Genomic DNA, 25,754 nt, shown 5'->3' with positions numbered 1-25,754 from the left:
TTTGCGAGGAGACATATCCATAAATATGTTGCTTAGACTGATGTCCAAGAGACGACTGCCTTTGTTTTCTTCTCGGAATTTTATGATTTCAGGTCTCACATCTAGGTCTTTAATCCATTTTGAATTTATTTTTGTGTTTGGTGTAAGAAAGTAATCCAGTTTCATTCTGTTGCATGCAGCTGTCCAGTCTTCCCAGCACCACTTACTGAAGAGACTCTTTTCTCCCTACTGTATATTCTTGCTTCCTTTGTTGTAGATTGACCATATAAGTATGGGTTTATTTCTGGCCTATTATGTTCTAGTTATCTATATGTTTGTTTTAGTGCCAGTACCACACTCTTTTGATTATTGTAGGGTTTTGTTTTTTAAAGATTTATTTATTTATCTATCTATCTATTTATTTATTTGACAGGGATCACAAGTAGGCAGAGAGGCAGGCAGGGGGGCGGGAAGCAGGCTCCCTGCTGAGCAGAGAGCCGATGTGGGGCTCAATCCCAGAACCCCAGATCATGACCTGAGCCGAAGGCAGAGGCTTTAACCCACTGAGCCACCCAGGCACCCCTGATTATTATAGTTTTGTAATATATCTTGAAATCTGGGATTGTAATACTTCCAGCTTTGTTCTTCTTTCTCAAGATTGCCTTGGCTCTTTGGGGTTTTTGGTAGTCCATATAAATTTTAGGATTATTTGTTTTAGTTTTGTGAAAAATACTATTGATATTTTGATAGAGATTGCACTGAAGCTGTGGTGTGGACTCTTTAACAATATTAATTCTTCCGTTCCATGAGCATAATATGTCTTTCCATTTGTTTGTGTCATTTTCAATTTCTTTCATCAATGTTTTAGAGTTTTTGGAATACAGATCTTTCACCTCATAGGTTAAGTTTATTCCTAGCCATCAGAGTCTTTTTTGGTGCGATTATAAATGCAGTTGTTCACTTAAATTTTCTTTGTGCTACTTTGTTATCTGTATATAAAAATGCAACAGATTTCTGGGGCACCTGGGGGGCCCAGCCAGTTGAGCATTCAATTCTTGATTTCAATTCCGGTCATGATCTTGGGGTTGTGGGATCAAGCTCTGCATCAGGGTCCAGGCTCAGCATGGAGTGTGCTTGAGATTCTCTCCTTCTCCCCTCTGCTTGCACACACACACTCTCCCTCTCTCTCAAAATAAATAAATAAATAAATAAATAAATAAATAAATAAAATGTAACAGATTTCTGTATATTAATTTTATATCCTGCAACTTATTCATTTATTACTGCTAGTAGCTTTTTGGTGGATTCTTCAAGGTTTTTCATGTATAGTATGATGTCATCTGGAAATAGTGGTAGTTGAAATTTTTCCTTACTAATTTGGATGCCTTTAATTTCCCTTTCTTATCTGATTGCTACAACTAAGATTTCCAGCACTATGTTGTATAAAAGTGGTGATAGTGGACATCCTTGTCTTATTCCTAATTGTAGAGGGAAAGCTCTTCGTTTTTCACCACTGAGTGTGATATTGTTCTGAGTTTGTTATATGGCCTTTGTTATGCTGAGGTATGTTCCCTCTAAACACACTTGGTTGAGTTTTTATCATGATGCATGTTGAATTTTGTCACTTGCTTTTTCTGCATCCATTAAGATGGTCATGTGATCTTTATCCTTAGTTTTTGCTGATGTGGTGTACACATTAACTGATCTGCAAATGTTAAACCATCCTTGCATCCCCAGAATAAATCCTATTTGATCATGTTGAATATCCTTTTAATGTATTGTTGAATTTGGTTTGCTAATATATTACTAAGTTTGGGGGGATCTATATTCATCAGGGATATTGGCCTATAGTTTTCTTCTATTGTTGTTGTTTTCCCCCTCTGGCTTCGGTACCAGTGTAATGTGGTATTATTATTATTATTATGCCTTGTGGAATGTATTTAGAAGCTTTCCTTCCCCTTCTATTTTTGGAATAGTTTGGTAATAGATATTAACTCTTCTTTAAATGTTTGGTAGAATTCACTTATGAAGCCATCTGGTCCTGGACTTTTGTTTGTTGGGAGTTTTTTAATTACTGATTCAATTTTGTTACCAGTAATTGGTCTGTTCAGGTTTTCTATTTTTTCCTGATTAAGTTTTGGAAGATTATATATTTCTATAAATTTATCCATTTTTTCTAGGTTGTCTAATTTATTGGAATACAATTTTTTTAATAAAGATTTTTATTTATTTATTTGACAGATCACAAGTAGGCAGAGAGAGGAGGAAGCAGACTCCCCACGGAGCAGACAGCCCGATGTGGGGCTCGATCCCAGTACCCTGGGAACATGACCTGAGCCAAAGGCAGAGGCTTTAACCCACTGAGCCACCCAGGTGCCCCTGGAATACAATTTTTTGTAGTAATCTCTTAAACCTTTGTATTTCTATGGTGCCAGCTATTTACTTTTCCTCTTTCATTTCTGATTTTATTTATTTCAGTCCTTTCTTTTTCTTTGATGTGTCTGGCAAAAACAGTTCTTCAGTTTTATTATCTTTTCAAAGGATGAACTCTCGGTTTCAGTCATCTTTTCTAATTTTTTTAGTCTCTATTTTATATTTGTGATCTGACATTTATTACTTCTTTACTTCCACTAACTTTGAGCTTTGTTTGTTCTTCTTTTTCTAGTTCCTTTAGGTATAGGGTTGGATTGTTTACTTGAGATTTTTCTTGTATATACGTATAAATTTCCCTCATAGAACTGCTTTGCCACATCCCAAAGATTTTGGGCCACTGTGTTTTCATTTTCATTTGTTTCCATGTATTTTTTATTTCCTCTTTGATTTCTTTCATGAACCATTGATTGTTTAGTAGCATGTGGTTTACCATCTCTGTGTTTATATATTTTCCAATTTTTTTTCTAGTAAATGATTTCTAGTTTCATACTGCTTTGTTAGAGAAGATGCATGACATGATTTCAATCTTGTCATTTATTGACAAGATTTATTGAGATTTATTTTGTGGCCTAGCATGTGATCTATCCTGGTGAGTGTTCTATGTGCCCTTGAAAACAATGTGTATTCTGTTGTTTTTGATGGACTGTTTTGCATGTATCTTTTAAGTCCATCTAGTCTAATGTGTCATTCAAAGACACTGTTTCTTATTGATTTTATCTCTGGATGATCTATCCATTGATGTAAGTGGGATGTTAGAGTCCCCTACAGCTATTGTGTTACAATCAATTTCCTCGTTAATGTCTGTTAATATTTACTTTATGTATTTGGGTTCTTCCATGTAGCATGCATAGATATTTATAATTGTTATATCCTCTAGTTGGATCTATTTCAGGAGGACTTTTAAAGCTTACCTGATAAAGAGGGTCACTACATTATAAATAAAGAAAACAATTCACTAGAGATTCATAACAATTTAGAATTGTTATGAATCTCTAGTGATGTGTAAGTGTCCAATAACATAGGCACAAAGATACAAAGAAAAACTGATAGATCCATAGTCACAATGAAAAATTATATCAAAGATCTCAATTGTTGATAAATCAATGTGAGGAAATAAATCTTCCCTCGCTTTCTCAGTGCTTTTATAGAAAGCTCTAGCCTCTGGAGGCATAGAAATCTATATGCTATAAAGATAATGTTTTGCTTTCACTTCCTCTACATTTTTCTTTCCACATACTATGTGGATTAGATCTATAACCATTTGTCCACTTGCCTAGTTAATTTCACTGTTCCAAAAGGTAATAACACTTCTCTCATTTCTACAAGAAAGTCCAATGGTTATAGTTTGGCCTAGTCCTCTATCTAAGTCAAGCTCCCAAGGTGCCAGGAGGATCCCCAGTAATTTACATATAGAGGAGATACGAGTCCCAGGCAGGCCCTTGAAGACATCTCTAGGTCATGAAAGTTGGAGACTCTGAGGCTTATCTAGCCCTTGGAGAGATATATTTACAAAAGGTCCTGCCTTCCTCTTTCACTTACAAGGACCTGTGTGATTATACTGAACCCACCCAGATATTCAAGAATAAACTTAATCATCTCAAGTCTTTAACTTAACCACATCCACAAAGACTCTTTTGCCATTTTAGGAAATATGCTCACAGGTTCTGAGGATTAGGACATGGATATCTTTGCGGGGCTATTATTCTGCCTACCACACTATGTAAGGAAATCAGAAAACCTGAATTTAGGAGAGCAGCTACTTCTGAGCCAGAGAAGACAATGCAGAGAGGCTTTAATAGTATTTGTTAAACTTTATTTTTTAAGCTGTGTGGTGATTACACAAGTGTTCATTATATTTTATTTCTTTGCATGCCTAAGATATTTTATTTTAATAACCTCACTTTTGAATAAAACACCCAGGAATGAGTTTAACTAAGGAGATAAAAGACTGGTACACTGAAAACTATAAAGCATTACTAAAAGAAATTAAAGAAGACCTAAATAAATGGAAAGACATCCCATATTCATAAACTGGAAAACAAAATACAAATAACAATAAATGGAACCAAGTCAGAATTTGAGGTCTGCCCATGAACAAATAACTACCAAACATATAGGCCCAGAGAGTTTTTACAAGAGAATCGTACCAAATATTCAAGGATAATGTAATGCTAATAAGAAAAAATATTAAGATGTCAGTACTACCTAAAGTGAGCTATAGATTCAATGCAACCTTATGAAAATTCCAGTAGTTCTTTTTTCAGAAGTAGAAAAGCCAATTTTCAAATGCATGTGGAATTGCAAGGGACCCCAAATAGCTAAACAGTTTTCAAAAAGAATAAAGTTGGAAGACCCAGATTACAAAATTTAAAACTTACTACAAAGCTTTAGTAACCAAAAATAGCATGGTGCTGGAATAAGGCTAGACACAAAGACAAATGTAGCTCGATTGAGGGTCCAGAAATAAACCTATATAGCTATAGTCAATTGACTTTTGACAAGGATGCTAAGGCCATTCACTGGGGCAAAGACAGTCTTTTCTTTTCTTTTCTTTTCTTTTTTTTTAAATTTTTGAACTTTTTTTAAATTTATTTTTTATTTATTTTCAGCATAACAGTATTCATTATTTTTTCACCACACCCAGTGCTCCATGCGATCCATGCCCTCTATAATACCCACCACCTGGTACCCCAACCTCCCACCCCCCGCCACTTCAATCCCCTCAGATTGTTTTTCAGAGTCCATAGTCTCTCATGGTTCACCTCCCCTTCCAATTTCCCCCAACTCCCTTCTCCTCTCTAACTCCCCATGTCCTCCATGCTATTTTGTTATGCTCCACAAATAAGTGAAATCGTATGATAATTGACTCTCTCTGCTTGACTTATTTCACTCAGCATAATCTCTTCCAGTCCCATCCATGTTGCTACAAAAGTTGGGTATTCATCCTTTCTGATGGAGGCATTTAATACTCCATAGTGTATATGGACCACATCTTCCTTATCCATTCGTCCGTTGAAGGGCATCTTGGTTCTTTCCACAGTTTGGCGACCGTGGCCATTGCTGCTATAAACATTGGGGTACAGATGGCCCTTCTTTTCACTACATCTGTATCTTTGGGGTAAATACCCAGGAGTGCAATTGCAGGGTCATAGGGAAGTTCTATTTTTAATTTCTTGAGGAATCTCCACACTGTTCTCCAAAGAGGCTGCACCAACTTGCATTCCCACCAACAGTGTAAGAGGGTTCTCCTTTCTCCACATCCCCTCCAACACATGTTGTTTCCTGTCTTGTTTTCCTATCTGGTGTAAGGTGATATCTCAATGTGGTTTTAATTTGAATCTCCCTGATGACTAGTGATGATGAACATTTTTTCATGTGTCTGATAGCCATTTGTATGTCTTCATTGGGGAAGTGTCTATTCATATCTTCTGCCCATTTTTTGATATGATTGTCTGTTTTGTGTGTTGTTGAGTTTGAGGAGTTCATTATAGATCCTGGATATTAACCTTTTGTCTGTACTGTCATTTGCAAATATCTTCTCCCATTCCGTGGGTTGCCTCTTTGTTTTGTTGACTGTTTCCTTTGCTGTGCAGAAGCTTTTGATTTTGATGAAGTCCCAAAAGTTTGTTTTCGCTTTTGTTTCCTTTGCCTTTGGAGACAGATCTTAAAAGAAGTTACTGTGGCTGATATCGAAGAGATTACTGCCTATGTTCTCCTCTAGGATTCTGATGGATTCCTGTCTCATGTAGAGGTCTTTTATCCATTTTGAGTTTATCTTTGTGTACAGTGTAAGGGAATGGTCGAGTTTCATTCTTCTACATATAGCTGTCCAGTTTTCCCAGCACCATTTATTGAAGAGACTGTCTTTTTCCCACTGTATATTTTTTCCTGTTTTGTCGAAGATTAATTGACCATAGAGTTGAGGGTCCATATCTGGGCTCTCTACTCTGTTCCACTGGTCTATGTGTCTGTTTTTATGCCAGTACCATTCTGTCTTGGTGATCACAGATTTGTAATAAAGCTTGAAATCAGGTAACGTGATGCCCCCAGTTTTATTTTTGTTTTTCAACATTTCCTTAGCGATTCGGGGTCTCTTCTGATTCCATACAAATTTTTGGAATTTGAAGAATACTGGTGGAATTTTGATCGGAATGGCATTAAAAGTATAGATTGCTCTAGGAAGTATAGACATTTTAACAATGTTTATTCTTCCAATCCAAGAGCATGGAATGGTCTTCCATCTTTTTTGTGTCTTCTTCAATTTCTTTCATGAGTGTTCTGTAGTTCCTTGAGTACAGAGCCTTTACCTCTTTGGTTAGGTTTATTCTCAGGTATCTTATGGTTCTTGGTGCTATAGTTAATGGAATTGATTCTCTAATTTCCCCCTCTGTATTTTCATTGTTAGTGTACAAGAAAGCCACTGATTTCTGTACATTGACTTTGTATCCTGCCATGTTGCTGAATTGCTGTATGAGTTCTAGTAGTTTGGGGTTAGAGTCTTTTGGGTTTTCCATATAAAGAATCATGTCATCTGCGAAGAGAGAGAGTTTGACTTCTTCACTGCCAATTTGGATACCTTTTATTTCTCTTTGTTGTCTGATTGCTGTTGCTAGGACTTCTAATACTATGTAGAACAAGAGTGGTGAAAGTGGGCATCCTTGTCTTGTTCCTGATCTCAACAGGAAGGCTGTAAGCTTTTTCCCATTGAGGATGATATTTGCTGTGGGTCTTTCATAGATAGATTTTATGAAGTTCAGGAATGTTCCCTCTATCCCTATACTTTGAAGCATTTTGATCAGGAACGGATGCTGGATTTCGTCAAATGCTTTTTCTGCATCAATTGAGAGGACCATGTGGCTCTTCTCTCTTCTCATATTAATTTGTTCTATCACATTGATTGATTTGCAAATGTTGAACCATCCTTGTAGCCCAGGGATGAATCCCACCTGGTCATGGTGGATAATCTTTTTAATGTGCTGTTGGATCCTGTTTGCTAGGCTCTTGTTGAGAATCTTAGCAGGGAAATAATCAAGATTAGAGCTGCAATCAATGAGGTAGAAACCAGAGATACAGTAGAACGTATCAATGAAACTAGAAGCTGGTTTTTTGAAAGAATCAATAAGATCAATAAACCATTGGCCACACTAATCCAAAAGAAAAGGGATAAAGCCCAAATTAATAAAATTATGAATGAAAAGGGAGAGATCACAACTAACACCAAGGAAGTAGAACCAATCATCAGAAGTTATTGTCAATAGTTATATGCCAAAAAGCTTAGCAAACTAGATGAAATGGATGCATTCCTGGAAAGCTATAATCTCCCAAAATTGAACCAGGAAGAAATCGACAACCTGAATAGACTGATATCTAGTAATGAGATTGAAGCAGTGATCAAAAGCCTCCCAAAAAACAAGAGCCCAGGACCTGACGGATGCCCTGGGGGATTCTACCAAACTTTCAAAGAAGAAATAACACCTATTCTCCTGAAGCTGTTTCAAAAATTTTTTTAATTTTCTAATAAACATATAATGTATTTCTAGCCCCGGGGGTACATGTCTGTGAATCGCCAGGTTTACAGACTTCACAGCACTCACCATAGCACATACCCTCTCCCTACCCCCCTCCCCCCAGCGACCCTCAGTTTGTTTTGTGACATTAAGAGTCACTTATGGTTTGTCTCCCTCCTGAGCCCATCTTGTTTCATTTATTCTTTTCCTATCCCCCACACCCCCCACGTTGCATCTCCACTTCCTCATTATCAGGGTTACAATAGTTATAATAGTTGTCTTTGACTTATTTCGCAAAGCATAATACCCTCTAGTTCCATCCATGTGGAAGGACAGTCTTTTCAACAAATGATGCTGGACAGTTGGATATCCAAATACAAAACAATGAACAGTTGGATATCCAAAAGCAAAAACAATGAATTTACCTCATGCCATTATGGGGTACGTAAATTAACTGAAACTAGATCAACAACCCAATATAAAAGCTAAGAACTGTAAAACTCTTGAGGAAAACAGGGGTAAACCTTTATAACCTTGAGTTTTGCAAGTTTTCTTAGATATGACTCCAAAAGCACAATTAATGAAGGAAAAGATGAATCATACTTCATCAAAATTTAAAACTTTCAGGACACCTGGGTGGCTCAGTCAGTTAAGTGTTTGCCTTCCACTCAGGTCATGATCCCAGGGTCCTGGGATCAAACCCCTCATCGGGCTCCTTACTCAGCAGGGAGCCTGTTTCTCCCTCTGCCTGCAGTTCCCCTTGCTTGTGCTCTGTCTCTCTCTCTCTCTCTCTCTGGCAAATAAATAAGTAAAATCTTTTAAAAACATTTAAAACTTTTGTGTATCAGAGGACTATATCAAGAAAGTAAAAACTTCACCTTTTGTCTATACGCTTAACCAACTGAACCATCAGGCACCCCTACTTGTATATTTTAATACAGTAAAAGCATTATGACAGGGCCTATGCCCAAAGGTAAAAGCAACCTAGGAAGGAGAAGTAGCAGCACAGAACAGCACTAGAAGAAGAGGGCCACACTTCTGAGAGTATAAGAGATAGAAGAATAGATGACCTGTGTAAGAGTTGTTTAAGAACAACTTAAAAGAGAAGGAGGGCAGGAAGGAAGGCCCTCTGGGTAGCAAACTGTGTAGAACTGATGAAGATGTAAAGCCAATAAGGGGAGCACCTCTGGCAGGTGCTCACATACAGGCAGGGACACAAGAATACAGCTGCTTAGGGGGGACTGGGCCTTTATTCCTGAGTCAGCACTACTCCTTGGAAGGTTACTGTCTTAGTTTCCTACGGCTGCTATAACAAATTAGGACAAACTGGGTAGCTTAAAATATCAGAAATGTATTCTGTTACAGTTCTAGAGGCCAGAAGTCTGAAGTGAGCATCAGCTGAGCCAGGCTCACTTTGAAGGCTCAGGGGAGGATACTTCCTTGCCCATTCTGAGCTTTGGGTGGTTGCCGGCATTCCTTGGCATTCCTTGGCTTGACAGAGTCTTTGCCTCTGTCATCCCATGGCCTTCTCTTGTATGTGGATCTGTGGATCTGATTGTCCCTCTCCTTTCTCTTATGAAGCTATCAGTCATTCAATTTAGGACACACCCTAATCAAGTGTGACCTCACCATAGCTAATTACATCTGTTTCCAAATAAGATTACATTCTGAGGTTCTGGTTGGACATGAATTTGAGGGGATAGTACTCAACCCAATACCATTATCTAGCTCTTCCGCGTCTGCTTCCTCAACCACAAAATGAAGGTCTTTGATGAGACAGTCTCTTAGGGGCTATTCAACACTGAAAATTTTGGGTTACTTTTATGATTTGTGGCCAGAGAGTCAAAACTAGACTCCTAACTGTATGGCTATTGTGTAATCTTTAATGCCACATTTAAAAGCTTTATTTTTTCCCTGTCATGTGATGAATTTATTTTCAACTATGAATTTTAACAGTATATTATTTATAACCAAAAGAAAGTCCATACGTAATTGGATTGTACCTATCATCCAGATGCAAATTCTTGCATAAGTGGAGACACTTTTGTCTGAAAGGCTAACCGAGATACTTGTTTACATGGGTAGAGAAGAAGGGAGCTATTGGAGAGACCACCTAGGCCTTTTCCAATATGTAGGGAGTTATTAATTTATCCACTAGTGCATTTAATACTCATTGTTAAGCACCTACTCTATGACAGTCATACCTCACTAATTCCATAGAACTTTGCCTAGAAAATATTTATAAGGCAGGTGCTCCACATCTCAGTGTGGAATAATCTTTGCAAAGAATTTACGTGCAATTACCATGAACATATATGTTCTCTTAGGGAGTCATGCCATTGTTATATAATATATATTGAGATTTTAAAAACCTTCATATGTATTTGCACTTAGAAAAACTAGAACATAACTCCACAGGGAACACAGACTGTTGCCAACATGGAAACCTGGGGAAAATATCAGGGCAAATGAATGTGGATTCTTAATTCAATCCCATACATAATTACTATGTGGTATTTCTGTGCAAGACATTTTAACCAAAAAACTGTTAATGTGTGGCACAGAAAAAAAGGGGGGGAAGTTTTAAGAAAACTTTATGTCACTGAAACTGTGTATAATTATGAAATATGAGGCCACTCAATCACCCTATTCAACACATATCCATTTTTCATTCTGTGCCAGGGAGTATTGGATCTTTAGGAGAAGAAAGAACATCTAGTGGTCCATGAGCAAATAATGAAATGACCATGAGGAATGGAAGTCCACATCACAAGGGAAATGGAGGGGTGTAGTAAAGAGGATAAAAGAGGAAAGAAGAACCTTTCATCTCCAATAGAGACAAAAACAAAAAGAATTCACGAGGACAAGGAAGCCTGCTTCTGCCCCTTGAAACAGGTCCTGCTGGCTTATGATCCCAGTTAAGCAATATCGAGGCAACTGCAAGAGTCTTCCTAGAGTCTGAGACTTTTTATCGTCTCACTATTCCTCATTCCTCCTAACTCATGTGGTGATGAACGGCACTTTGTGTACTTATGGCTCCTGGGATGAGGTTACTGTGCAATGTTGACAACAAACTGAAGCCCCAAGAGTGCAGCAGGTGTCTTCATTGTGACTTCAAATGCTAGAACTCGCATCCCTGGGAGGAACCAACAGCTGCCAGATTTCAGCTGTAGGTAAGGAAAGGCCTCTAGGCTGGTCCCTAATAGCAAGAAGACTCCATGATTTTAAGATTTTGTCATTCTCTGCTCTCTGAAACAAGCAGGTTCCAAAGGAAAAGACTTCACAGTGTTCATGATGAGAACTAAATCTATTCTGCAAGCCCCTGTGGTGTTGGATTGGTATTGGGGTGTCAGTACATATATTGCACACAAGAGCAGGGAGGAGGAATAAGAAAGAGCTAAAATGGAGTGGACTGACTCAGAAGGGTGCCTGTTCACAAACTGTGACAGAACAGTGGACACAGACTTGAGTGGGGAGAAACCTGGTGGAAGAGATGAACTTCCTTCCTTCCAGCACAAAAATGCTAACATTTTGTAATTCTTGGCCACCAACATAAGCCAGCTCTCAAGAAAAGAACTTCGTGAGAACTAAGTCTATTCCCCAGCAATACCAACACACCCTGCTTATTTGTTAGAGTGCCTGGGTCATAATGCATTTCATGTGGGAGACTTGCTGTAAGAACAGTGGAAACCAAACAAAAATCCAGACGCTATTGGCACTGGAGGGAAAAAAGTTACAGTGTAAATCTTCTAAATTAAACACAGTTTATGCATCACGGAATTATGTGACAATGTCAAATAATAGCAATGCCTCCTTAGCAACTGGATAGCACTTAATTTACAAAAGGCTGGACACACATACTAGCCAGGTCATTCTGCAAGGACTCTGTCAGTGAGTTGCATAACCAAGGGACCATATCTTAAAGTTGGAGAAATGGAAAAGATCCTTTCTCTTGGTGGAAAATAAAATATAATAAAAATTAAAAGTCCAACTTTGGTCTACCATGCATAATGTGCCAAAGCCTATATCACAGTCTTCAGGCAGGCCTGTTCTTCTCTCCAGGAACAAAGGAGAGTGATGGAGGGGTGGGAGAACATAGATTCCTTCCTCTTTCTAAAATCATTATGTAGGACTAATAAAGTATGCATCTACATGGAATGTAGGTAGTAGCCTCTCCTACAGGAGGGTGTCAGAGCCCAAGCAAAGTAAGGAGAATGTCCACTTAGCAGGGCTCCCCAGGGCTGATGTCCACACTTCATTGGAGGAGGCAGGAATCCAAGTGAGGCAGGGAAGAGGGGTTTGGGCCAGGGTGGGGAAGGGCCATGGTTTAGAATGTGGGAGTCCCCAGAGTGTGAGAAAACTGAGTTGGCACAAGATCTAGAGCCCAAGTGCACAGGAAAGTGGTCTAGTCACAGATGGTGACCCTAGATGACATAAAACAGGTGGTTGGAGGTAGAGTTTAGTGTAAGAAGCTCATCTATGGAGCACCTGGGTGGTTCAGTCCACTGAGCATCAGCTCTGGGTTTCAGCTCAGGTCATGATCTCAGGGTCCTGATACCAAGCCCCATGTTGACCTCTGTGCTCAGTGTGGAGTCTGCTTCAGACTCTCTCTCCCTCCTCCTCTGCCCCTCCTGCTCTCTCTCAAATAAATAAATAAATCTGGAATTAAAAAAGAAGAAGAAGAAGAAGAAGAAGAAGGAGAAGGAGAAGGAGAAGTAGTCGTAGTAGTAGTAGTAGTAGTAGTAGTAGTAGTAGTAGTAGTAGTTTGTCTACTCATGGGATTAGGGACTAGCTTGTGTGGAATGTCAGAATCAAAAGTTTTAGGGGGTTATTTGCACAGGAAAGGAGGCCACGGCAATGGGAGATTAGTACATACAGGGAGGGGAAAGATAGATCAAATAAGTAAAAATATTAGGAAAATGGGAACCCGGCTTCCCTAGGACACATAGTTACAAGTATGGAAAGAAAGAGAACTTTTGTGAATTTTGTAGTGTTAGATTGGAATTGGGGTATTGGTGGGAAATCATGGTGTTCAATGTATCAACTAGATAAATAGGTGAGGCTGAGTGGGAAAACTTCCCTTGAAGCTCATAGAGAGTAGGTTCTTGAACAAAATCATGGTTCCGTTTGCAAGGAAGAGGGGGAGGGATTGACTGTTAAGTAGCAAAACTGCCAGTCACTGCCCAGTAGATCATCAAAGTAGGAAGCAAACACCTTTGCTCCAGAATACTCTCACCAATTCTTTGACTTCCTGGGTGTTACCCACAAACCTGTAGTAACTAACCTATAGTGACCCCCTAGAACAGGAGTCAGCAGACTCTTCCTGAAAAGGACCAGATAGTAAATATTTTGGACTTTGTGGACCAAGAGGCAATGTCCTAAACTCTTTGAGCAACTGTTCATCAAAAGGTGAATGATCTTTGTTGTTGTTTTTTTTTTCTTCAGCACTTTACATTTGAAATTTAAAAAAAAAAAAAAAAGATTCTTTCTTCAAAATCAACACATAAACAGGCAGTGGCTAGATTTGTCCCTCAGGCCATAATTTGCCAACCTTGTTCTCCACCCACCCATTCACCCCATCCCCAGCATGCCCTGCTTGGCAGCTCTCCAGGGTCTTAATCTGTAGCTCTGTGACATCTGCAAGAATCCTTGGAGCAAGCCAAAGTCTTAAACCTACTCACTTCTTGTCACTCTTGTCCAGGGCTACCTATGTTCTGGAACACCCATTTCAGCAGAACAAATGGGAGCCAAATTTAGGGACAAAAATTTAAAATTCCCAAGATATCTTTTTTGTCAACAGTGCATTTGCCTCAAAAGGGTCAGTTTTCACGACTTCCAAATATTGAAAGTAAAGTTCTGTTAGAATGTGATTGTATTTAAACATTTACTAGTGATGTGGGTCACTGTAGGCAGTTTGAACGTAAGTTTTTTTCTTTTAAAGGTTTTATTTACTCATGAGAGAGAGAGAGAGCACAAGCCACAGGTGGGAGAAGAGGCAGAGGGAGAGAGAGAAGCAGACTCCCCAATGAGCAGAGAACCCGATGCAGGGCTTAATGTGGGGCTCCATCCCAGGACCCCAGCTCATGACCTGAGCCGAAGGCAGAGGCTTAACATACTGAGCCACCCAGGCACCCCTGAACATAAGTGCTTTTAAATGTCAGGGTAAACCTCTTGGGTCCATTCCACCATTGACTGTCTACCAATGGGAGTGTTTAGTATTGGTTTAGACTTGGTCTGGTCATGTCCTATTGACAATAGGACAATAGGCCTATTGTCGACTCTATCCCCACTATACCAATCAGGAAAACCAAAGAGATTAAGTTACATGCTGTAGGTTACACAGTGTTTCAGTCAGCTTAAACTGCTATAACAAAATACTCCATGGCTTCAACAACAGACATTTGTTTGTCATAGTTCTGAAGATAGGGAAGTCCGAGACCAAGATTCTGATAGATTTGGTTCTCGGTAAGGGTTCTCTTCCATGCCGACAGCTGCCTTCTTGCTGTGTCCTCACATGGCTGAGGTAGGAAGCTCTGGGGTTTCTTCCTCTTCTAAGGGCACCAATTCTACTAATTCCCAACATTCATGACTTCTTCTACACCTAATTACCTCCCCCAAGGCCCCACCTCTTAATACCATCTCACTGAAAGTTAATGCTTCAACATATTACTTTGGTGGGGTTACAGACATACAGTCCATAACACAGAGTTATCCAGAGCTGGGATTCATACTCTGGGTCACAGGATGCATCTCCCCACACAAGTTCCACAGAAACCTTACACCATTCTAGAATAGTGGATTGTTCCTGCCTGACTGCCATCCTGTTGAGGATAGATTGAGTTTCTTTATTTATGAAATACCTTTTACCATAAAATTCAATCTTCATCGTATAAACTCTGTTTTGAACATTTTGCCAAAAGCTCATAATTATTGGACATTTTCCAATAATAAACTACTTGACAGTATGTAATAATGAGTTTCTTCATTTTTGCTGACAAATTTTCCTAAGAGATATTCATGATAAAATTCACCAAACACCCATATACTTGAGGACAGAATTTGTTCAAAAGTAAACCTCAGTTGTCTAATGAAGTCATTTTCCTCACCCAAAATAAAAATGAAACTTTGACCAGTACAACAAGGTCAAATTTTTTGTTCCTTGTTTAAACTAACAATTCAATTTTGCACATCTAATGTCAAAAAATATAACAACACTTTCACTTCTAAATACTTAGAGGAAAATTTAACCACATTGCATTAGAAATAGAACTCCCAAGAGTAAAGCACTTAACAATTAAACAATCTGCTTCCATGACTAAATTGTATGTTTTATTTAAACTTAATCTTTAATAATTTTAAATATTAATACAACACCTGGACTATTCTTAGCAATTATCTCATTCTGCTTACCCAAAGTAGGACATTTTATCAAAGTTATTTTAGTTTTTAATGCAATATTTCTGATGCACAAAATGGCAGATATTTTTAAAAATTCTTTAAAAATAAAAAATAAAATAGATATTCTTCTCATGTATAGAAACTCTTTTTCTTTTCATGTATAGAAACTCTTAAGGGAAAAATAATAATCAATGTCTAGGTTTTTCATTCTATGTTTTTCTTCTATTTCTCCCTAATTTAAACTTATCCTCAAAAAAGATATATGATCTCTAGAAGAAAATATCCTAAAACCAATCCTACTATATTTCTCAAGTGCCATTAAAAGTCAGAATACTATTTTGGTTATAATAAGTTCCGTATAGGTTTGGACCATGGTGATTATAGCCCAGCATGCAAGCATTGGTTCCCAGGGACATACTAACCAATATTTCTATAAGTGTTCCTTAAACTATTAAAAAATATTTTGTAGGGAAAAAAATGATTGCACGGCCAAATAAGTTTGGGAAATTCTTATCAAAACAAAGTAAAACATTATGAAACACTTAGGCATCTGAAGAGAGAAATTTATAACAAGCCCATATCCACTAAATCAATGAAACAAATATTACCCTTTTAGAAACTGAAGTCAAGAAATTTTCTTTAGGACCATCTTTTATGCCTAGAAAGACAGTGTTGTTGATAACTTACTATGGCCTCACTGTGCTTTTTGTTTGTTTGGGTTTTGGGGTTTTTTTTTTGTTTGTTTGTTTGTTTGTTTTATGAAGATTCTCCCAGCTTCCAGGATGTCACTTATCCATCCTGTTTTTTCCCTGACTCTCCATTTCTGGTTCTCTGCTCCCTTTGTCCCTGTGTTAGACCAGAGAAACTGAACCAATAGGAGGCATCTATCAACCAATGATGGATAGATTAGATAGATAGATAATAGATAGATGGATGGATAGATAGATAGATAATCCCCAACCTCTCGTGATGGTTCAACTTAAGATTTTTCAACTTCACAATGGTCCAAAGCTATATGCAGTCAGTAGAAACTGTGCTTCAAATTTTGAATTTGGATTTTTTTCCCAGGCTGTGTGTGATATGATCCTGGCAGCAAGCCACAGCTCTAGTCAGCCATATAATCATCGGACTAAACAACCAATACACTTACAATCATTCCGTAACTATACAGCCATTCTGTTTTTCACTTTCATTACAGTATTCAATACATTGCATGAGACACTTATAACATGATTATAAAACAGGCTTTGTTTTCGATGATTTTGATCAACTGTAGGCTAATGTAAGTGTTCCAAGCATGTTAAAGGTAGGCTAGGTTAAGCTGTAAAGTTCTATAGATTAGGTGTATTAAATGCATTTTTGACTTAATGATATTTTTGACTTATAGTGGGTTTATTGAGACATAACCCTATCATAAACTAAGAAAGATCTGTGCTCTTGCTCTCTCAAATAAATAAATAAATCTTTAAAAAAGAAAAGGAAAGGAAGGAAACTATCTGAAATTCAAATTTAACTGAACATTTGTGTTTTTTTGTTTTGTTTTGTTTTGTTTTTGAGAAAGAGAGAAAATATGTGTTTGTGCGTGAACAAGGGTGGGTGCGGGGAAAAGGGGCAGAGGAAGAGGGAGAATCCCAAGCAGGCTCCACTCCCAGCATGGAGCCCGATGTGGGACTCAACCTGACAATTCTGAGATCACCGCTCAAGCCAAAATCAAGAGTTGGACATTTAATCTACTGAGCCACCCAGGCGTCCCACACCCTGTATTTTTATTTGCTAACTCTGACAACTCTCACCTGAACTGGGGTTCTACATGGCTTGCACTGGTCCCCCCTCTCCCTCAGCCCGGCATACAGCCCTCAGAGCCTGCCTGACCACTGACCACCTGCCACTGCCTCCTGCCACTGTCACCAATGTCAGCACATGCTGACAACTCCTATACCCTCATCACTGTGCTCTACTCCCCTACAGGAATCTCACCAGGCTGGAATCCTTCCACACTCACCACCTGGCCCGACTGCAGCCATTTGGCCAAATTCTCTGAAGACTCTTTCTTATAAGCCAAGCAGCTACAGAACAGTTTGCCTCTCACTTCACCCAGAACTCACACCACGCTGGCTCTTGATTGAGTTTTCCACCCACACACATACCATCCCCACCTTCCATATAATATGAAGTCTTGTGGGAAGGGGGAAAATGTGGATATATAACTGATAAAAAGCCACCCCAGAGAGGCATGTCACAGCTCAGAGCAGCAGAATGAGGCCCAGAAAGGGGTGTAGATGGGGTTTGTGGTCAACATTTTTTTCAACAAGGATAAAGCTGGAAGCATCATGTTTATCACATCAGTGAATTCCACAAGGCTGGATGACATAGCCCACTCCCTGACTTTTGGAATTAGAACCAAAATCAACAAGATGAAATTGAACAGGAATAATAGGAACTGCTGTGTTTAGCTTGAGAACAGCAGTGACATAAGGTAGAACAGTGGCCAGCAGCTCAGATAAAGAAAACCTCAGCATTTTGGTTCAACACAAGTTCAAGGATGGGCATTATGTACGAGTGGAAAAAAATAAGCTTTAGATTCAAGCAAATCCTATCTCAATTCCTCATTGCACTACTGAATTCTTGTGAACCCAAGTATCTGTCTCCTCATTGTAAAATTGTGAGGACTGACATGATAACATACATTAAGCATGCCATAGCACTTGGAGGAGAATCTACTGAAGCATTCATTTTTGTTTTGTTCTATCTACTATAGGAGTCCAAAGGAAATGGGAAGGCAAGCTGTATGCCTAGTATTTACATCCTTTCGTGTCATTTACGTGGGAGAGCCAAGAGCAGAATTTGCCAACCATCAGAAACCAAACAAGCCCCACAAAACTCCTAGCCTTAGAGAGAGGAATCGGGTTAATCAACGAAAAGCATTGCCGGTGAGTGGAGGGGTTCCTGAGACTTAGAGAAAGAATTGGGGCTCATGGCAGACACAGGTGCTACATTCCCATGCAGACCCTATTAAGATGTGATGGGCCCTCAGATGGGAGCCCCTGGAAAGCCATGGCAACTGATCACTAAGAAGCCTGCACTGAGCACGATGGTAAATATCCCGGTGCCTAGACTTGGCTCAGAAATCATGGAGCCTCCTTCCTTCAAGGAACTGAGTTCATTTTGGCAGGAAGCACAAGCGTGGAGGCTAGCGTAGGCTCAAGTCTAGTGTACTTCTTGGGTACATGGGCTGTGAGAGACCTCTAAGATTCCTATACAAGCAAGGAGCAGGGCCTGGGGGATGGTGGTGGTGGGGGGGGGTGATTGGGATTGAATTTCACAATTGAGATTGATTTTACTGGCTGCCAGATGAATAGGAACCTGTAGTAAATTGACCTGATGTAGGAGAATAAAGAAATACAACATTTAATTTAATCCATGTATTAGGGAATATAATTCACACTCTCTACAAAATTGAAAAGGCTTGTTCAGTCAGACTGAACTCAACCACACCACTATGATTTAACCCACTTCTCCATGTATCATTTCTTTCATTTGCAAAAAAGGAAAATAATACCTACTTCACCAAGCTCTGCAGAAAACTGCATGAGATAACTTGTAAGACAAATCCTACCCAGTCTCAGTGTAGTGTGGTTGCATTTTACACAAATCTGAATTCTGCAGATTTAACAGAGTGCAATTAAGATATAAGCCTCATTACACGGCAAAATTTGAAATAATGTGAATTCCATTTTACATTACCTTCATGTGGAAATGCATCCTGAGTTGCTATCATTTGCTAATCATTAATTGGATATAGAGAATAAAAATAAAAGAAGTCTAAGATGACCCCCACATATAATTTGGGTGACAAAAGACAGTGCTATTTCCCAGAACAAGATCAGGAATATGAAAGGTTGGAGAGAAATCTTGTAAAGGCAGTGGGAAGGTGGGTTCTTAAAGTTGGGCATACTAGGTAGTAGACACTGTGGAATGAACATTCAAGTGTAGTTGACATTGTAGCTGACAACTTAGCAGACATTGCTGATAATGCATGGGTCTCAGAGGAGAAATCTAGCTGGAGATATACAGATTTGTGAGTCATGAGTAGACAACATATAACTTAAACCATGTCTTTGACATCATACGGAAATTGAGGATGGAGTGAGAAAAACAGAGAAGCAATGATGTAGCCCTTACAAACACCATCATATAAGAACTGAATAGAAACCTATTACCCTAAAGGAATCTTAGATGGGATGATTAGAGAGGTGGACAGAAAGCGAAGACGGAGTATGGTCACTGAGCCTGAGTTTAAGAGATAGATTTCATGCTAAAGACAGTCGTCATCCACATCAGATCACAGGCCAATAAAGTCATAAAATTTTCATTAGCTGTTGAAGGTCCATGGTAAGCCTAGCCACACAGCTTCAGCGAAAAAGTGGGAGCAAAGATGGGCAACAGGAATGTCCACTTTAAGGGAGGTAATACTTGTACTAGGTGCTGTACTAACTGGGTCACACTTGGAAGACTTTTAGCTACAAGACTGATCGTAGCCAGGAACACAGTGGGAATCAGACCCCATGGGGTTAAGTGTCTGAGAACAGTGCATTCGCCATTCCCTATTGCTTTGCCAAAGGACTCCATGATGCAAACAGCATTATGAGGCTATCCACAAGCTAGGAAGGAAACCATAAATGGTGCAGAGCCTTAAGTGATCTAGGTATCTCTACCCTGGAGAGAGAGCTTTCCAGGCAAAAGTTTTAACTTGAGCCTGAGTGTCCAAGACACAATTTGGGCTGCTGTTTCTCCTATTGATTTATCTGTAAGTTTTATCTGACTCTGTAATAAATCATTTGAGTGAATATTTATTGTCTTGTGGTGTTTTCTCTTACACTACCACTTGAAGGACCAGGAAAAGGAGGGAGCTGAGCATAAGAATAGGAAGTGATGCAGGCAACTTTTACCTGAGGAGCTCCCCTGCCCTTCAAAGGGTTGCGTGACTCAGACTGGGGAGAACACATGGTCCACTCTAGAGAATTGTCCAAAAATAGAGAATTTTTAGAAGATGGCAACCAGGAAAGTCTCAGAAGTGGAAACGGGGAGGTTGAGACTACAAACTGTCATACAAGTATAAACCATTGACTGAACTGGGAATTTGTGACCACATAAGGACTACAAAATAAAATTATGTTTATGTAATTGATAAGTGTGGTCTTAATCCTTGGGGATGCAGGAAGAGAGATGAGAGACAGAAGGTACCGGGGAAGCTGCTTTCTCTGATATGAAGAACGACTTTCTAATCATCCAGTCTTTCCCCAAGTGGGACAGAATAACCTCAATGTCACAGCCTCTCCAACACTCTAAGCGTTAAGCTAGAGGCAAGATAAACATTGCCGTTAATGGAGATTTTTCATTCCCTTGGCCTCCTCATATTTCCATCTGGAAGCACTTCGGTAACACCAAATGCCTCTCTCTCAACCCTCATGCCTCTGCAGGAGAAAAGGAGAGACAAACTGACTGAGAAGTTTGGGAGAAAGAAGGAGGCCTACAAGTCAGCTCCAGCTCTGCTATGCCTGACCTGAATGCAAGATGCCGCATCTGACTGCTCTGAGTGGCCTGAGGAAGGTCTGCCATTGTCCAGCTGTGCCATGACTTGAGGGTGAGTTAATCTGATTCAAGGGTGAGGCACCTAGCAAGCCACCTTGGTCAGTGATCTTAATCCATAGTTTCCTATCAGCTGTCTCAGATTAATATTGATATCTCCTCTATTTGTCAACTTTTCAATTAGTTGCAAACTCAGACAAGGAAGAGATGTTATTATATTGTCCCTAAAACCTCACATGTGTCTGTGAGAAATATTGTCCTGGGAAAAGTTTGGACCGCATAACTGAAGTTGTTTTCTGTGTAGGATTCTATGACTTTATGACTCTTCGGATATTCCTAGGACCTTCTAACTTCATGTCTTATTGACATTTCAGGTTCAATGAATCTAAAATTTAAATTATCTTCCCCCCCGAAACCAGCTCACTCTCCCAACACACCCCACATTGCTGCACATCAAAGGCACAAATGGCCTCATATTCATTCAGATTTAAAAGGTTTAAATTTAAAAGGTTAAATTCCCAAATGGTAGGGAAGTTGAAAATGTCCCTACCGTAATTGCAAATCTGTGCCAACGTCAGTGAGTGGTGGTCAAAAGCCCAACTATGATTGACACTATTCAGTGAAAGTGTAGAGAAGAGAAGGCCAAAGTCAACATCCAGAGATGCTATCAGGGAGCTTGGCGATGAGGGGAGAGTGAGAATCTTATCATGAATGCAAATAACTAATTCCCAGAGGAGATAATTAGGAAATGTCATGACTGAGAAGAAAAAAAGGGGGGGAAAGGGTATTTCAAGAAAGAAATATAGTCAAATGCTACAGAAGGGATAAGGCAGATGCAAGGTGAGCATGGGCTATTGGATTTGATTTTAAGAAATTCCTGGAATGGGAACAAGTTTGTACCAGTGGGGCTGAAAGGGAAAAATCATTCTTCATTCATTCACTTAACCAACATTTATTGAGCATCTAGTGGTTGTGAATTCAAAGCATGTAAGACACTGTCCCTGTCCTCAAGGACTTACAGCCCAAGAGGAAAACAGGAAATAAGGAATTATAACAGACAGTAAAGAAGTGCCTCAGGAGCTCTAGGAACACATATGATGGGCATCTAACTGAGATTAAGGTAGAGGACCAAAGAGCAAAGTTGACATCTGACCTGCACCCGAGCAGGAGTTAGCCAGTCGAAGAAGATGAGAAGGGGCTCTGTACGGGAAGGGCTTTGTGGCTGAAGGGAGGGTCTTGCCCTTGGCTAATGGGAGTAACTTAGCGGGACTGGAGCCAAGGATTCCTGTGGGGAAATGGTGGAGAATGATGTTAAGCGGCAGACAAGGGCTACAACATGAAGGGCCTTGGGGGTGGGGGGGCTAAAGCCAGTGGTGAGTCATTGAGTGATTTTAAGCAGGAAAGGAATGTGAGTAAATGTGACTTTAGAGGGGCATCTGGGTGGCCCCAGTGGCTGGGCATCCGACTCTTGATTTTGGCTTAGGTCATGACCTCAAGGTCATGAGATCAAGTTCTGCATCCATTCAGCATTCAGATCGGAGTCTGCTTGAGATTCTCTCTCTCCCTCACTCTCTGCCCCTTCCCTCACTCTCTAATTAAAAAAGTAATAAAATCCATTTTTTAAATGTGACTTTAAAAAGACAGCTCTGGGGGGGGGCAACTAAAAAAATGAGTTGGGAAGTCAAGTTCAAGAGTAGATGGTGGAAGCCCAATTTAAATAGCTTTGATAATGTCACTGATAGATATTAAGTACCAAAGAGAATGGAGAGGAGACAGTAAGAAAGATTACAAATTTAAAAAGAAAAGAATATGTAATGTGGGTTAAAAGAAAAAAGTCAAAGGTAATTTCCAAATTCTACCTAGGTCAATTGAGTCAATGATGATGCCATTCATTTAGAAACAGGATAAAGAAGAAAAAGTTGGACAAGGAAATGATGAGTTCTATTTTGGAGATGGTGAATTGGCTTCTACCTTTGGAACACCCAGGTCAAGACTGTTCAAAAGCAATTTCTGAGTGTCTCAGTGGGCAGATGGGAGGTCAAGAAGTTGACGACATATATAAATATAATATATATAAAATATATATCTAAATATATATAAATATACAAATATTATATAAATATATATAAATATATAAAAAGAAAGTCAAGAAGTTTGATGACATATATAAGGAGAAAAATAGAATATTAACTCAAAAGAGAAGCAGGATCAAAAAATGTTTTAAAGATCTTATTTATTTATTTGACAGAGATCACAAGTAGGCAGAGAGGCAGGCAGAGAGAGAGGAAGGGAAGCAGGCTCCCCGTTGAGCAGAGAGCCCAATGTGGGGCTTGATCCCAGGACCCTGGGATCACAACCTGAGCTGAAGGCAGGGGCTTTAACCCACTGAGCCACCCAGACTCTCCTCAAAAAATGTTTTAAAGGAGTGAGCTGAATACATTTATAGACATCAGGGAATAAATCAATGAAGAGAAAGAAATTGAAGATGATGGGGCCGGGAAAGGCACAGGGAAGGAGCAGGGGGAGAACTCTCTCTTATTTAATTTTACCTTGTGGTGCAATAAAAGGAGAGTTGTCTTCTGAACATAAAGCACAAACTCTTGAGTTAATTAGTAAATTGCTTCAGCGCAGATCACAAGCCATCAAAAACAGATGGCAAACTGCTAAAGTGAATTAGACTCCACCAGCCATTTCAATGGAACATTGTATGGTATGGAAAGAAAAGCACTGGGCAAGACAAGAAGCATGAGTCAGGAGTCAGTGTTGAGTATGAGTCATGCATATAAGATCAATAAAAACCTGGCTGTGCTCCGAACTTAATGCTTCTGAGCTTCCCACTCCTCCAGTCACTCAGGCTCAAAGACACCCTGTCAGGCTCCTTGCTCACTCTTTCACTCCACAGAGTGCTGGTCCCAGAATTCTCTTAACACTTTGCTTCCCACGTGGGTCATTCCCTCCTATGCACGCACATGCGCATTGGCAATGAGTTTTTTTTTAATTTCAGTTTTTTTATTGATGTGTGGCTGACATACAATATTATATTAGTTTCAGGTGTACAACGTAGTGATTCAACATTTATATACACAACAAAGTGATCACCACAGTAAATCTTGCTGCTGTCTTGTCACTATACAATGTTGTTATATTTGATTAACTCTGTTCCCAATGCTGTACCTCATATCCCTATGTCTTATTTATTTTATAATGGGAAGTTTGTACCTTCTTACCCCTTCCCCTAGTTCACCCATACTTCCACCCTCCTCTTCCCTCTGGCAACCACCAGGTCGTTCTCTAGATCTATGTGTCTGTTTCTGTTTTGTTTTGCTTGTTCATTTGTCTTTTAGAATCCACGTATCATTCCCACCGATGCAAACCTTGTGCTCATTCTTCAGGAAAGCCCCTTCGGTTTTCAGACTTCACCCCTCCCCCACAAGCCTAGGGCAGGGGGAGGAGAAAGGAAGACAGGTAAAGGGGAAAGAGAGCCACTTTCTAAGCTGGCCATCATGTCACTGCCCAATTATTTAAGCCCAGCATCTGAGTGGATACTCAAGGCCTCAACAATTTAGCCCCATCCAATCATTCCAATTCTATATCTTGCTGCTCCCAACGTAAACTCTTCATTCCCACCAAACTGACCTTCCTCAACCACCCTTGAAACATTTCTCCCATTTTCTTGTCGTTATTTTTCTTTCAGTTCTTTCAACAAATATTTCACAGAGAGAAGCCTCCCCTGACAGAGTAGCATACTCTAGTCATTCTTATTTTTAAGTGAGATATAATTGACATACAGCATTATATTAGCTTCAGGTTTACAACACAGTGATTCCATTTCTGTCAATATTACAAAATGATCACCACAATAAATTGAGTTAATATCCATTACCACACAGCATTTTTTTCTTGTGATGAGAACTTTTAAGATCTACTCTCTTAGCAATTTTCAAATATATAGAACATTATTAACTATAGTCACCATACTGTACATTATATTCCCATGACATTTATTTTATAACTAGAAGTTTGTCCCTTTGACCCCGTTTACCCATTTTGCCTACTCCCCATACTAGTTCTCTGGCAACCACCAACCTGTCCTCTGTATCTATGGGTTCAGTTTTTTTTTTTTTTCATTTTGTTTCTTTTGCTTTTGTTTTAGATTCCACATATAAGCGAAATTATATAGTGTTTGTCTGTCTTTCTCTGACTTATTTCACATAGCATGATGCCCTCAAGGTCCATTCACATTTTTATAAATGGCATGATTTCCTTCCTTTAAATGACTGGATAATGTTCTGTTGTGTAATATACAGATATAGATACAGATATATAGATATAGGTATTACCCCATTTTCTTTCTCCACTCTTCTGTTGATGGACATTTGGGTTGTTGTCATGTCTTGGCTATTGTCATTATTGCTGCAATAAACATGGGGGTGCATATGTCTTTTCAAATTAGTGATTTTGTTTCTTTTGGATAAATATCCAGAAGTGCATCAGCTGGATCACGTAGTATTTCTATTTTTATGTTTTGAGAAACCTTGATACTATTTTCCATAAAGATTGTATCAATTTGCATACCCTATCAACAGCGCAATTTGCATACCCTATCAACAGCGCACGAGGGTTCTCTTTTCTCCACATCCTCTCCAACACTTATGACTTCCTGTCTTTTGAATACTAGCCATTCTAACAGGTGTGAGGCAACGTCTCATTGTGGTTTTTGATTTACATTTCTCTGGTGATTAGTGATATTGAACATCTTTTCATGTGCATTGGCAATCTGTATGTCTCCTTTGGAAAAATGTCTATTCAGACCCTCTGCCCACTTTTTAATCAGATTTTTTATTTTTG

The 25,754-nt window shown here is 39.2% G+C and overlaps 1 protein-coding gene and 1 long non-coding RNA gene across 2 annotated transcripts in view; one reads left to right on the top strand and one right to left on the bottom strand.

The window, feature by feature from the left end:
• The window catches only part of FBXL13 (F-box and leucine rich repeat protein 13), a 248,478-nt gene that overhangs the window by 159,852 nt on the left and 62,872 nt on the right, over window positions 1-25,754 (bottom strand). The window lies entirely within an intron of this gene.
• The window catches only part of LOC106006619, a 58,556-nt gene continuing 50,852 nt past the window's right edge, over window positions 18,051-25,754 (top strand). The window contains exons 1-2 of the long non-coding RNA XR_001180814.2: window positions 18,051-18,247; window positions 20,798-20,961. This is a non-coding gene — a long non-coding RNA (uncharacterized LOC106006619). The remainder of the gene's footprint in view (window positions 18,248-20,797; window positions 20,962-25,754) is intronic.

The sequence above is a fragment of the Mustela putorius genome, unplaced genomic scaffold (genome assembly GCF_011764305.1).
Source record: "Mustela putorius furo isolate JIRA1106 unplaced genomic scaffold, ASM1176430v1.1 tig00003845_pilon_pilon_pilon, whole genome shotgun sequence".
Taxonomy (NCBI): domain Eukaryota; kingdom Metazoa; phylum Chordata; class Mammalia; order Carnivora; family Mustelidae; genus Mustela; species Mustela putorius.
This window is presented reverse-complemented; position numbering and strand designations above follow the sequence as displayed.